The sequence below is a fragment of the Tupaia chinensis genome, unplaced genomic scaffold (assembly GCF_000334495.1).
Source record: "Tupaia chinensis unplaced genomic scaffold, TupChi_1.0 Scaffold000238_1, whole genome shotgun sequence".
Taxonomy (NCBI): Eukaryota; Metazoa; Chordata; class Mammalia; order Scandentia; family Tupaiidae; genus Tupaia; species Tupaia belangeri.
In genome coordinates this window covers 2,341,382-2,355,503 of record NW_006159716.1, presented here as the reverse complement: position 1 = coordinate 2,355,503, position 14,122 = coordinate 2,341,382, and the positions used below count along the sequence as shown (strand labels likewise).

Below are 14,122 nucleotides of genomic sequence, written 5' to 3'. Positions count from 1 at the left end.
AGAGAGAAACCTCCTCCCCACCCCCGGGTGTATGGCCACACTGCAGTCTCTTCTCCTGCACTCTCCTCTTGGGATTTTGGGCATTCACACACACACATGTGCATCTATTTAGCCTTTTATTCATAATAGAAAACACACATGTTACTTGCTTTTGCACATACGCAAGAAAAAGTCACCCTCGATAAGACTTGAACCACAGTCAGCTATGTGAGTCCAGCGCCTTATCCACCATGTGACCTGCTGACATTCATTCACTTATTTAAGAATTATTTATTTTAATTTTGTTTACTCATTCATTTATTTTAATTTGACCAGAGAGAGACACAGAGAGAGTTAGAAAGTGAGAAAGCAAGCTACCAGGTTTGGGACTCGAACCGCAGTTGGCCATGTTGGAGTGTCCAGCACCTTAACCACCATGCTCCCTGCTGGTCACCATCCATTCACTTATTAATTAAGGTTTTTTGCCATAGGGTGCGTATGCTCACTAGAAATAGACAGGAGAGAGGAAATGTGAGAAATCACCCTCCAGGGAGTATGGCCACATTGCAATCCCTTTACCTTCATTCTCCTCTCAGGATTTTGGGCATGCACACGTATCTGACGTGATTTTCAAGTCACTACGTCTGGGATTCAAACCATGGTCGGCCTCAAGGACGTCCAGCATATAAACGACCACACCACCTGCCAGCCCTGATAACATGACTTTTTTTTTGGAGAGGTTTTTGTTATAGGGTGCGTGCGCTCGCCAGACAGACAGAGAGAGAGACAGAGAGACAGAAAGTGAGAAATCACCCCCCGGGGGGGAGGGCCACGCCACAATCCCTTCTCCTCCATACTCCTCTTGGGATCTTGGGCACGCATGCACACGCGCCCGGCGTGAGTTTAAGGCACTGGGTCCGGGACTCGAACTGTGGTCAACTACATGGGAGTTCAGCAACGTAGCCATTACGCTAACTGCTGGTCCCATAGGACAAATTCCTAAAGGTAGAATTGCTTTGTCACAGAAAATACACCTATTTAATTCCAAGAGACAGTGCCAGATTTATCTCCTGCCAACAATTATGTGAGAATTCCAACTTTCCCACACCTTCGTCCACCATCAGCTTACTTATTTATATTTAGCTTTTTATTCATGATAAAAAACCCACATGTATAAACTTGCTTTTGCACACATGCATGAAAAAAAGATAATTGCCCTAGACAGGGCCTTGTCATACCCCCACAATCCCCTTCCTACTGCCTTCCAGCTCATCAGGACCTTGGACAAACCTAGTGTGTTTTCAAGTCCACTTGGGATCCACAGTTGGGCGTGTGGCTTCCAGCACTGCAGTTCAGAACACTACCGCCTGTATCACTGAGGCTGAGTCTACCATCAGCTTTTTATTTTTTAACCTTATTGATCTATTTCTTCCATCAGTGAAAAAGAGAGGGATGATACCCAACAGGGTCCTGATGCCCCATTTCTCCTCAGCCTTTCACCAGCCCTGGATCCTAAGAGAGGGATTCCAGGGTACTCAGGGAGGGCTCCAGACTTGAACCAGGAACCTTCCCATATGGGACTTGAGTCACAGGGCATCACCTTTTATTGCTATGCCACTGCCTAGCCCCTAATACTAACTTTTTCAATATTGCCAATCCTTTAGGTAGAAAGCAGTAATCATATGTTTTTTATTTTATATTTATTTAAACGATTAAGATTACTGAATTTATAGATTCTGAATTCATTATTAGTCGTGGGTTAAACCTACAACTAATGAAAAAAAGAACCACATTAATGATATAATATAACTATAACCGAGGAGACTGATAATACTTAACTAATTTGGGATTTTAGCACGGAGTACACAAGGATGCCGACCACGAATGTCACGACTGATGTCTTCATAAGGCACACCTACTTTCCGCTTGAAATGCACCGTTACAGTGCCAGCTGGTGCCATGAAGGAGGCTGGATCCCAGAGATGACTGTGCAGTCTAAGTCCCTAACCCAATGGCTTGAAAAACACACCTGGCATTTGTGTCTGCATGCTCAAAATCCCAAAAGGAGGAAAAGATGGAGGAGAAGGGACTGTGGCATAACCATCCTCCATGGGATGTGCTTTCTCTCTCTTCCTCTCTCTCTGGAGAAGACGTGTTGTCCTCTGACAAATTTAGAGGGGGAAAAAAAAAAAAAAAAGCACTGTTACAAGTTCTTTAAGTTAGCCATACATTTTAGAACCATTTCTTTCAGAAGTATATTCAATTCCATATAGCACCCCAAAGATCAGCTTACTTTGATGCTACTTTACTATATATGCAATGTTGTTTGTTAACCTGAGCTTTGACCTCTTAGATGTTTAGGTGGCACCCAGTCATGAGTATCTGATATAATAAGACAACTGACACAACTGACATAGGCAGTTGTATCAGAGCATAAAAAGACTTGATTTCTCTTAGTCAAGAGAAGTACCTGTTAATAACGATCACCCACGGGATATTCCAGGCATTCTGGTTTATAAAAATGAAACACCAGCATAGTCCCACATACTCTGAATGCTTACAGAAAGGAGATGATCTCCGTCATGGATGTGGAGTTTGCTGTCATGGCTAGATGTCTAAGATGATATTGCTATTAGTAACGACAGCTGAACTGAGTTATTCACACATTTTCTTACCTGATTTTCTTTATGGCCACCTCTATATAACAATTTTTGTCAAGAAGAATCTAATTAGTTCCAATAGGGACTTTGACCTTATTATTCTGATACATCGCTATCCATAATTGCAAAAGTACGTACCACAAATTATCTGGTATGAAAGAAAGGTTTAGGCTCAAAACATAAATCAGTAAACTCCATCTACCTGTCTATTCATTTTCAACTAAAATTTATATTCACAAAAATGATCCTTAAGGATTTTATTTTAAAGTAAAAAACTCTTCCCACTTTCAACACACCCGCGTGGCCCATTTAAGTGAACACATGACAGACCCCACACGTCTTCACATGTCAGAGACGGAAAGAAACAGAGCGGGAGGCAGGAAAGAGCAGGACACCAGCGTGACAGAACGCTGAAGCCAGACTATACATGATCTTTCGGTCACTCTCTGCTGCATTTTGAAAGAGCTGACACAAAGGTAGAATCTACCCTCCCTTTTCAGACACAAGGGTCACATGAAAGCATCTTCCTGACTCACTGGAACTTCGTGGTCCTCCCACCCCTCAGACAACTTGCCCAGCAAGAGAAGCACTGCTGGGTTCTAAAGCCCAGGACTGAAGCTCTGTATTCCGGTGATGGGGAGGGGGAGCAGGGAACACCAGCTTCCTGGGCTCTGCACCATGCCAGACTGCCCTGCTAATCCTCCCAAATCCCACAGTGTTGGGGTGGGGGTGGGGGGCAGCACAGAAAACAATCCAAAACTGAGACCAGCACAGAAGCTCCGGGTTACAGAGGTCACACCATTCCTATTTGCATGGGGGCGGGGATGGTGAAAAGCTGGGGAAGGGCATATACAAAAGCCTTTAAAACACATCTTTAAAAACTCGGAATGAAAACGATTTTTATTCCTGATCCTTCTGATGTGCTAACCAACATCTGCCCCCAATCATTTGCCAGCCCTGGCTGCATGGAAGGCACAGAGTAGCAGGCATTTGCACACAGGGAGGCTGGAAGAGATGCCACTAGAGTGTAAATTACTAATTAGCTCAATAGAAGACAAAGAGAGAAAATACCTGTCATGGAATATGCTGTTTACAACTTGACATATAATAAAAACAACCCTGAAAACTGCAGAAGAGTGCCTTACTTTCCAGACTTCTATTAACATGTGAATGGAAAAGGAATGGTATTATAGTCTTTAAAAACTGCCCATGTCTCAGAAACAATAATGCACGACTAGAAAGAACGCTTTCCGAAGAATTTGTAATTTTCTCATCCCTATGAAAGGGAAGTGTTTTTAATTAGTACAATCGGCTTTAATAAAGAGCTATATTTCATAGCTTTGATGATCACTTCAAGAGGGGGAGAAGAGGAAAAGAAGTCCACCACGCTGTATTTCCCCCGTGTTGGAACACAGCTAACATCCCTTGTACTGTAACCAGACAGGTCACGCTTTTAGCGAATGCACAGGCTATCATCCTAATGATGATCAGGGATGACTGGAGGTGGGGAGGGGCCAGGTAAATTCTGACAAAAGTCAAAAAGACTCTGAAAATGATGTTTTTTTTTTTTTTTTTTTGAGAGGTTTTTCACTATAGGGCGCATGCGCTCGCCAGACAGACAGAGAGAAACAGAGAGACAGAAAGTGAGAAATCACCCCCCAGGGAGGATGGCCACGCCGCAATCCCTTCTCCACCATTCTCCTTTCGGGATCTTGGGCACGCATGCACACGCGCCCAGCGTGGGTTTTACGCCACCGGGCCCGGGACGTGAACCGCGGTCGACTACGTGGGAGTCCAGCGACATAGCCATTACACTAACTGCTGGTTCCCAGAAAAATGATGTTTATTTTGTGGGGAGGAATGTTAAGGTATTTCTACTCACCTCCTCAGCATAAGGCAACCTATTTCTATTAATCCCAACCAATGTTCTGAAAGTAGTACATTTTACACTTCAATCTGTTCTGGCTCCTTGTAACCATACAAAAATCTTCAAAGTATGTATTTCACCTAAATATTTCATGGTGTTGAAAGACCTGAGGGCTCCCATTTCTCACACAATAACCCCTTACCCATACATCATCGAGTTAGCATGTTCTGAGGACACTCCTGTGCGCCCACCATGCCAGGTGCCGAGGAGGGCTCTAACACAAGGTATACAATGACACCGTCTTTGCTGATGGGGGGCCCTACAAACCGAACATTCACAAGTGAAAGGATCTTTTGGAGAATGTTCAAAAAACAAAACCATAAAATCACAAAAATCCACTCAAAAGCCAATCCCAAGATTCTTTTGCTTCAAGTGCTTGACTAAAATCAAACTTTCTGATACACTCAAAACAATCTTCCCTTTACTTTTGTTTTGTTAAATAAAATTATTATTTTAGATTTTTGCCATAGGCTGTGTGCAGCTGATAAAGACAAAGTAAGAAATCACTCCCCCAGGGAGGATGGGCATGCCACAATCCCTCCTCCTCCATTCTCCTCTTGGGATTTTGGGCACCCATGCACATGTGCCTGGTGTGTTTTTCAAACTGCAAGGTCTGGGGCTCAAATCTACAAAGTCAGTCAAGTGAGATCCAGTACGTTAACCACCATACCACCTGCTAGACACCCCCCCTATTTACTTTTCTTTCATTAAAATGTTTTTCTTTATTCATGATAAAGCATGTGCATATACAAGGAAGAGGAGGATCTGGTCACACTGAGGTCCTCCTCCTTCAGCCCTTCAGTCTGTTGGCTCCTGGGCACTCCCATGCATCCCCAGCACCTGTCAGGCTGGCCAGCCGGGGATTCAAAATGCAGTTGTCAAGTGAGATCTGGCTTACCGTGAGCAGTGCGTTACTGCTGCACAACAGAACCAGCCCCCCTTTGCTTTTTAAAAATTAAGGACGGGCTGGCAGTCAGGTGCTGTGCAGAGGAAAACCAGATCCTACATAGTCAACCAGGTTTCAAAACCTACTCTCATGTGCTGTCAGCTTCACATCTGGCTCAGGGGCACGTGCCCAGGATCCTAGCAAGGAGAACTGAAGAAAAAAGACTTGTGTGACCAGGCTCCACTGAGGTCGCCTTTTCTTTTTCTCTCTCATGCACACGTGTGCTAGCTTTATCATGAATAAAAATAAGTCTTTTTTGGCAAGAAAGCACATGAGCTTTGGAAAGAGAAAGAGAAGGAGAGGAGAAAGGAGTCCCCATGGGAAATGGTCATGGTACAACCCCCTCTCCTCCAGCTCTCTCTCCTTTCAGAATTTTGGGCAAGCACGTACATGTGCCCAGCGTGTATCTTAAGCCTCCAGGTCTGGAACTCAAATCATACGGTCAGCCATGTGGATTCTGGCTAACTTAACCACCAGGCCACCGAGTTGGCCCAATAAAACTTTTTTTTTTTTAACTTGCTTTTTATGTGACCAGCAGTTGGCTAATGGCTATGTCATTGGACTCCCACGTGGTTCAAGTCCCAGACCTGATGGCTTAAATTCACACCAGGCGCGTGTGCGTGTGTGCCCAAAATCCCGAGAGGAGAATGGAGGAGAAGGGATTGCAGCATGGTCCCCCCCCCGGGGAGTAATTTCTCACTTTCTGTCTCTGTCTTTCTGGCGAACACATGCGTCCTATAGCAAAAACCTCTAAGAAAATGTTCTTTTTATATATTTCCTTTAATTTTGTTTAAAAATAGCACTGAGAACCAACAATAAAGCAAATTAGGCATAATAAAAATAAATTGGTGAATTTGAGTAAGGGTATAAGAAGTTCCCTGTATCATTTTTGCAACTTTCAACAGGTTGAATATCCCCTATCCAAAATGTTAGAGACTCAGTGTTTTGAATTTTAGGATTTTGAGGGGGCTTGTGGTGTACACCTAAACTCGTAGGCACTTGAGGCAGGATGACTGGAAGATGAAGGCCGGCATAGCCAATACTTGTCTCAGGAGCTGGACAGTGGTGCAGTGGTAATGCTAAGCTCTGTCATGCTAGACTTACATGGGAGGGCCCCAAGTTCACACCCCAAGACCTCCCTATATACCCACAGGGTGCATGCGTGTACTCCTGTGATCCTAGCTGGCTGGGAAGGCTGGGGAGAGGATCTACGTGTGAAACCCTGCTGAGGATGCTTGTTTTTCCTCTCTCAGTCTCTTTCTCTCATGAAAGACAGAAATTTTCTCGAATTTTGAACTATTCACATATATATAAAGATATGCCTTATGGAGGGCCTCCAAGTCTAAGCTGAAATTTATTTATATTTCATGTGCTCCTTATACACAAAACCTGAAGGTAATTTCATGCAGTATTTCTGTACTGCACTGTTTTGACTGTGACCTGCCACATGAGGTCATGTATAGGATTTTTTATTTGTGCCATCATGCTGGTGCTCAAAGTTTTAGATTTTAGAGCACTTCAGATGTTGGAGTTATGGATTAGAAATGCTCAACCTATATAAGCTTGAAAACTTGTAATTAAACAAAAAGTCATCAAAAAATAAGAGTAGTGGGCCAGACCCATAGCACAGCGATAAAGAGCTGCTCAAGGGAAGCTGTATCTCTTATGGTCACCATGGTAGCAATTCCCAGCCTGGTCCACCACAGACTCTCTGGACATGCACAAGTGCCCAAGATCCTACAGGACTAGAGAAGGGGATTGCAGTGTGACCAGACCCTAACCGGAGTGCTTCCCTTTCTTTCTCACATGTACTCATACGTGCTTTATCATGAATAAGAGAGGAGAGACAAAGGTCTCATTATTTTAAATAATAATAATAATGGGACCAGCAGTTGATGTAATGCTTATGTTGTTGGACTTTCATGTAGTCAAGTGCGGTTCGAGTCCCAGATCCAGTGGCTTAAACTCACATCAGGTGTGCGCGCGTGGGTGCGTGCCCAAGATTCGGAGAGGAGAACGGAGGAGAAGGGATTGCGGCGTGGGCATCCCCTCTGGGGGGTGATTTTTTGCCTTCTATCTTTCTGCCTCTCTCTGTCTGTCTGGTGAGCACAGGTGCCCTATAGCAAAAACCTCTTGAAATAATAATAATAATAATAATAATAATAATAATAATAATAATAAAGAGAGTATTAGCAGAAACAACCTTCACAGGTTATTTTTAAAAACAAATCATGTATTTAGCTAATGCTAGGCACTTAGTAAACACTCAGTAACAGTTAGTTTTTTGTTTTGTTCTTTTTTTTGGGAGAAGTTTTTTTTTTTTTGCAATAGGGCATGTGCACTCGCCAGAAAGACAGAGAGAGACAGAGACAGAAAGCAAGAAATCACCCCCCAAGGGGGTACGGCCACGCTGCAATCCCTTCTCCTCCATTCTCCTCGGGATCTTGGGCACACACGCACATGCGCCCAGTGTGTTTAAGCCTCCGGGTTCGGGACTCGAACCGCTGTTGGCTACATGGGAGTTCAGCAACATAGCCATTACGCTAACTGCTGGTCCCAGTAATAGTTTTAAAGGTGAGTTCAATTTACTTAGCCAAATTAAAGCATAGGTAAATGTACTTAGCCTATGATTTAAACAGGTATGCATAAAAGGAAGACAGGAAAAAATTAGCAAGGGTCTGAACAAATCTTGGTTTGGGGTATCTGCTCTGAAATTTCAGTTCCATTTTTCCTCAAATGGCAATAATCTTTCACCTGCAAACCTGTTACGGTACATAACAAGTCCAGGGCCTTTTTGTAGTTACAAAGGTAGACAGGTAATCTGCAACACAGTGAGGTATTTTTTATTGGTACGCCTTATTTATTATTTATTAGGGCTTTTGCCATAAGGTGCACGTGCTCACTGGAGAGAAACAGAGGGAGACGGTAGAGGGAAAGTGAGAGTCGCTTTCCAGGGGGGATAGCCACACACAATCCTTTCTCTCCCACTGTCCTTCTGGAACTTTGGACACAGATGCACATGTGCCCGGTCTGATTTTCAAGCTGCTGGGTCCGGGAATTGAACATTGGTTGGTCATGTGGGAGTCATGAGTCATAACCACTACACTACCTGCTAGCCCCAGAGTTATTTTGTTTTATAAATACCATTTTAGAATGGAAAAAATAGGCACACGTAAGAACATTGATGGAGGGACCAGCAGATGGCATAACGGTTACGTTGCTGGACTCCCACATAGTCAACTGCAGTGGTTCGAGTCCCAGACCCGGTGGCTTAAACTCACGCTGGGTGCATGTGCGTGTGTGCCCAAACTCCCAAGAAGAGAAAGGAGGAGTCAGGACTGCAGCATGGCCACCCCCCAGGGGGTGATGTCTGACTATTTACCTTGCTCTCTCCGACCAGCACACACACCCTATAGCAAATGTCTCTCTTAAAAAAAAAAAAAAAAAAAAAAAAAGAACCTTGATATAGTCTTTGCATTACACATACATACCTCTTATCATGTTTGAAAAAAAGAACCTTGATATAGTCTTTGCATTACACATACATACAGCTTATCATGTTTGTCTCAAGTTCCCCATCTGTCATAGACAGGAACACAAGCAGGGCTAATAACAAAATCACAGGAATACTTGAAGGACTAGCAAACTATACCTGTTAAGAAATGATCTAAAGCCAGCACTGTTAATCTGGAGTGTGTAGCAAAAAGGACTTCACAACTTGATATAGTCTTTGCATTACACATACATACAGCTTATCATGTTTGTCTCAAGTTCCCCATCTGTCATAGACAGGAACACAAGCAGGGCTAATAACAAAATCACAGGAATACTTGAAGGACTAGCAAACTATACCTGTTAAGAAATGATCTAAAGCCAGCACTGTTAATCTGGAGTGTGTAGCAAAAAGGACTTCACAACAGTCAAGTAGAGGTAACTATACCAGAGCATGCACTCTGCTGGCCAAACGCCAAGTCAGAATCCCATGCCCGCCCCCCCTTAGAATTCTACCTTGTGAACTAAAATAAAGATTAAATGGGGACCAGCAGTTAGTGTAATGGCTATATCACTGGACTCCCACATAGTCAACCGTGGTTCAGGTCCTGGACCCGGTGGCTTAAACTCACGCCAGGGGTGTGTGCATGCGTGCCCAAGATCCTGAGAGGAGAATGGAGGAGAAGGGATTGCGGCGTGGCCATCCCCCCTGGGGGTGATTTCTTGCTTTCTGTCTCTCTGTCTCGGTCTGGTGAGCGCAGGAGCCCTATAGCAAAAAAAAAAAAAAAAGATTAAATGTATCACTGGGGTAATAGCTGACACAAAAAATATAGTATTATTTATACTAAAGATTATCTACTAACAAGGAAGCAGATAGCATGGAGGTTAAGGCTCTTGATCCCACATGGCCAACTGTGTGGTTCAAGTCCCGGACCTGGCAGTTTGAAAACACAGCAGGTGCGAGTATATGTACACCCAAAAGCCCAGGAGAATGAAGAGAAGGAATAGCAATGTGGCCATCCCCCCAGGGAGTGATTTCGAACCCCCCTTTCCCGTCTCTCTCTAGTGGTGCCCTAAAAGATGATCAACTCTCAAACAAATAGTTGTAAAAAATGTGAGTATAACCTTGGGCAAGTCATTTCATTTCAAGGGCCCTTTATTTCATCCCATGTAAATGGGAACAGTAATAGCACCTACCTGGCAGGACTGCTGTGAGAACAAAGAGAGTTATAATTTGCAAAATGCTTACAACAGTATCTATACAAATACACTATAAATAGTTAACTACTATTATGTTCATAAATAACTGGCCCAGCCTTGGTGGCACAAGCAGTAGATACTCAACTGCAGTGCTGGAAGCCACATAGCCGACCACAGGTTCAGATCTCCAGTTGGCTTGAAATATACCAGGTGTATGCATACAGACCACAGGTGCTAACAAACTGGAGGGCCGGGAAGGGGATTGTGACATGACAAGACCCTGTGAAGACTGTCTCTCTGTCTCATTCCTCTTTGCGCCCCGCCCCTACCAGTGTGTCTTTACTACCGTCAATTTTTTTTTTTAAGTTTATAAAGAAACAGGCCAGCCAGCAGTATGGTGGTTAAGACACTGAATCCCAGAGCCGAATGCATGGTTTGATTCTTGGACCCGGTGGCTTGAAAAACACACCAGGTGCTCATATGCACACTCCCAAAATCCTTAAAGGAGGAATGGGGGAAAAGGGATTGTGATGGGACCATCCCTCGTGGGGAGTGCTTTCTCATGCTCTCTGCCTCTCTCTGGTGAGAACATACACCCCCTGGCAAATTTTAAAAAAACAAGTTTATGAAGAACTAAGGTCTTACAAATACTATAGTAAGCAGACTTTTTAATTCAAAATTTGAGAATGAGGCACAAGGAAACAAACCAAAATATATAGCTTTAAGTGGTACTGGTTAGAAAACAGACGCTACAGAGAAAATCATTAAATGCTGGAAAAGGTTATTGATAAGGATCACTACATTACCACTGAAGATTCATAAGAACATAGGATAAATTTGTATCTACCTGGGATGACTTAAGTGGGATATTGACTGAAGCTGCAGGGTAAACTACACATCCTTCCAAGGCCTCTTTCCATCCAAAGAATCTATGATTAACCAAAAAAAAAAAGTAGTTATGTAAAACCTACTTCTTCAAATCTAAACACATAAATTTAAAAGCTTTTTACTTAGCTTGTAATGAAAATAAAAGTTTAATTTCAGCAGAATTCGACCTGATGAACAAATGAAAATAAAGCTGAAATTCATCACTTGAGTCCTTACTGATAAATAGGATTATCAGAATTTTTTAAATGATCCGTTTTCAGTTTTAGAAATATCAACTGAGAAACAGCCACCCACAGAGAGGCAGTGGTCTGGTCCACTATGGCAGTGTATAGAGACAAAAGACAGGACCCGATGAACTCTGCCATGACTAACCTTACTGCTTACAGTTTGTTCTTTACCAAGACATCAAGTTTAAAACAATTACATCATAAAAAGGGCAATACATACACAGGGTAAACCTGCTAATAACATCAGCCTAATCCCATCTACACGGGAATATGCACACACCCCTCACAGAAACAGGGGCCTCATAGCAAAGTTATTCTTTATCCTGAAAGTTACCATTTTCAGACTAATCCTCTTATGGCTTAGCAAAAATAGTATTTTTTAAAAAATCCTCTGTTTAATTGATAAATCAGTCGAGTCACCTTGAACACCTGCTTCACAGAATCCAGGAAACAAACCAGGACCTAAATGCCATGCCACTAACACACCAGGTGAATCCAGAGAGTTACAGTTCTAAATAATTCATATATATTACTGTCCAATGGGTCTGATACCCGCAAATCAAAATCTAATCTCTGCTATTATAAATGCCATAAAACTAATCTTTGCTCTTTATACGAATACCCACAAAACAATGAAAATCCAAATTTTACACAGCTTTGAAGGAAAAAAGTATCTTTGTGTATCTGAACGAAATAAACCCAAATGAGATTTTCAGCAGTTTGAGTTTCTTCCTAAGTGAATTATATATCATCCTTTGACATCATCAAATGTGAAGTAAATATGCATATTTTTATCCAAATGTAAAAGCTTCACAACAAAAAAACATTAAAAAGCTAAGAATAACCTAAATTGTGTCCTGTACTCATCTTCTTTTTGATTTCTTAGTGTCTTAAAATTTAAAAGCTTTGAGAAAATGAATATAAATGTGGCCCTTTATTCACAGCCCTAAAACATGAGGCAGTGGAGCTGTCCAAGGCCCCAGCTTGCCATATTATCTTACAATTTTTTCATAAAAGCTACTCATAAATAAAGCCGAAAAGATAAGTCCACCACTCTAAAATCCTCTACTACTCTACCATCCTCGCTTTCTTTATTCCATTTTGTTACAAGAGTTAGCTACCACACTATGAGATGTCCCACACAAAGCTAAAGGCAGCTTAAGGGAACTCAAAGCCCTCACAGCCCTGACTGAAATGTCTCCCCCAGTAACTTCCCTGGTTGGTTATTTGCCTTTCTCTGAAATGATTTTTCACTATTCTCCAGCCACTGAAAACTAGCAGAAACCTGGCTGATTGATTGGAACAAAAAGATGCTCATCTTTAACCTACAATGGTAAGCTCTCCATTGAAAATGAGGATGCTGTGGGTAAAGCGCTCTGCCCAGTGCCCGTCAGGTACAACCCGGCTACACCACCAAAACTGCCACACCACACAGGCACATGGTGAATGAACACAGCCTTTTCTCCCATGATCGGAGCGCTAGGGAAACAGAGGTCTTCAGCACCCAGAGTTGACCCTTTTTATCATTCACATAAGAACAAAATCAAATCAAAATGGGTCTCATCTTTTCAAAGTGGACATGAAAAGTCAAATTATCAATAAAAGCCATGAAGAGTGGAGGCGGATTCCAGGCTCCTTAGAGAGAGAGAGAGAGGTTTCTGGAATTTTTTACTTTTAGGGACAAAAGGACTCACAGTTTCAACACATAATTCTCTTCTCAACAAAGAATTCCTACCCTGCAAACACTCTCCCCACCCCTGCGCATTCACCCTTACTTTTTAGTTTTCACCCCTGTCTCCAGGCCCCTTCCACTCACCATGGTTCCTCCTCTTCTGCACCAGGGGCTCCCTACACTTGACCCTTGGCTAGAGCACTTGTGCCCTGACCCATGCAGACCTAGTGGGGCACCCCCTCACAGCACGCACACTCGATTCCGGGCCTGTGCGGTCTATCCAGTTCTACACCCACCGGGACTCCCCCAGCTTCCCTAACCCCCTGCCCTGCCCTTCCTCCCTTTCTCATCCTTTAAATTCTGGGGCCCATCTCTTCCTTGGCCCTCTCACCATTTTCTTTAGTCCTCTCTCCTCGCCTCGCTGTGTTTACCTTGGATCTGGCTGAACCTTCTCAATTAACCCAATTCCCCAGTTGCCCTTGTCCCAGACCGCCATCACTTTTTACACCGCCTCTAGTCTCCTTTCCGCTTTTCAGGTCCCCGAATTGTCCTATAAACGCCCATTTCTCGTCCCTATTCGTGCTCGCCCGCCCGCCACGCTCTCATTCCTAACTCCACCGGGTTCGAGTCCAGGGTCTCAGCTGCCTTCCCGCACGTCCCGGATTTCACACCCGTGCCCACCTAGCCCATGCCTCTCAGCCCTCGCCAGCCGTCCCCACAGCACCGCCGGTCCTACTCCTTCAGCTCATCTCGCTCTGCACTAGTTCACACCCTTGTCACGTCTGGCTCTTAATCACTCTCTCGCTCCTACTCCAACTATTACCCCAGCTCTGCCCCTCCTCGCCTCCACTTCCAACTCTCACCCCAGGACCCTCGCCCAACACCAGCCCCCGAAGCTCTCCCCTTCACGCCCCAGCTCTAGCAGCTACCCTCTCAGGATCCCCCTTCCCGGCCCTGGTCTTCCAACCCCGATTCCCTGCCCGGCTTCCCTAACGCCCACCCCGGTGTCGCCTTTCCTACCTCCCGGGCTGGCTTCGCCTCACTCCTCCTCTCCCTGGCTTCTAACCCTTTCTCCCCTTAATCCTCCTCATCTCGTTCTTAGCCGGGTCCCCCCCAGCCGCCCCCAAGCCT

General features: G+C 44.0%; 1 protein-coding gene across 1 annotated transcript in view; it reads right to left on the bottom strand.

Moving 5' to 3' along the window:
- USP49 (ubiquitin specific peptidase 49) overlaps positions 1-14,105 on the bottom strand; it is a 108,253-nt gene extending 94,148 nt beyond the window's left edge. Inside the window, 2 exon segments of the mRNA XM_006148656.3 lie at positions 11,052-11,133; positions 13,136-14,105. The gene's annotated coding sequence lies outside the window, so the exon portion shown is untranslated.
- Positions 14,106-14,122: the final 17 nt, after the last annotated feature.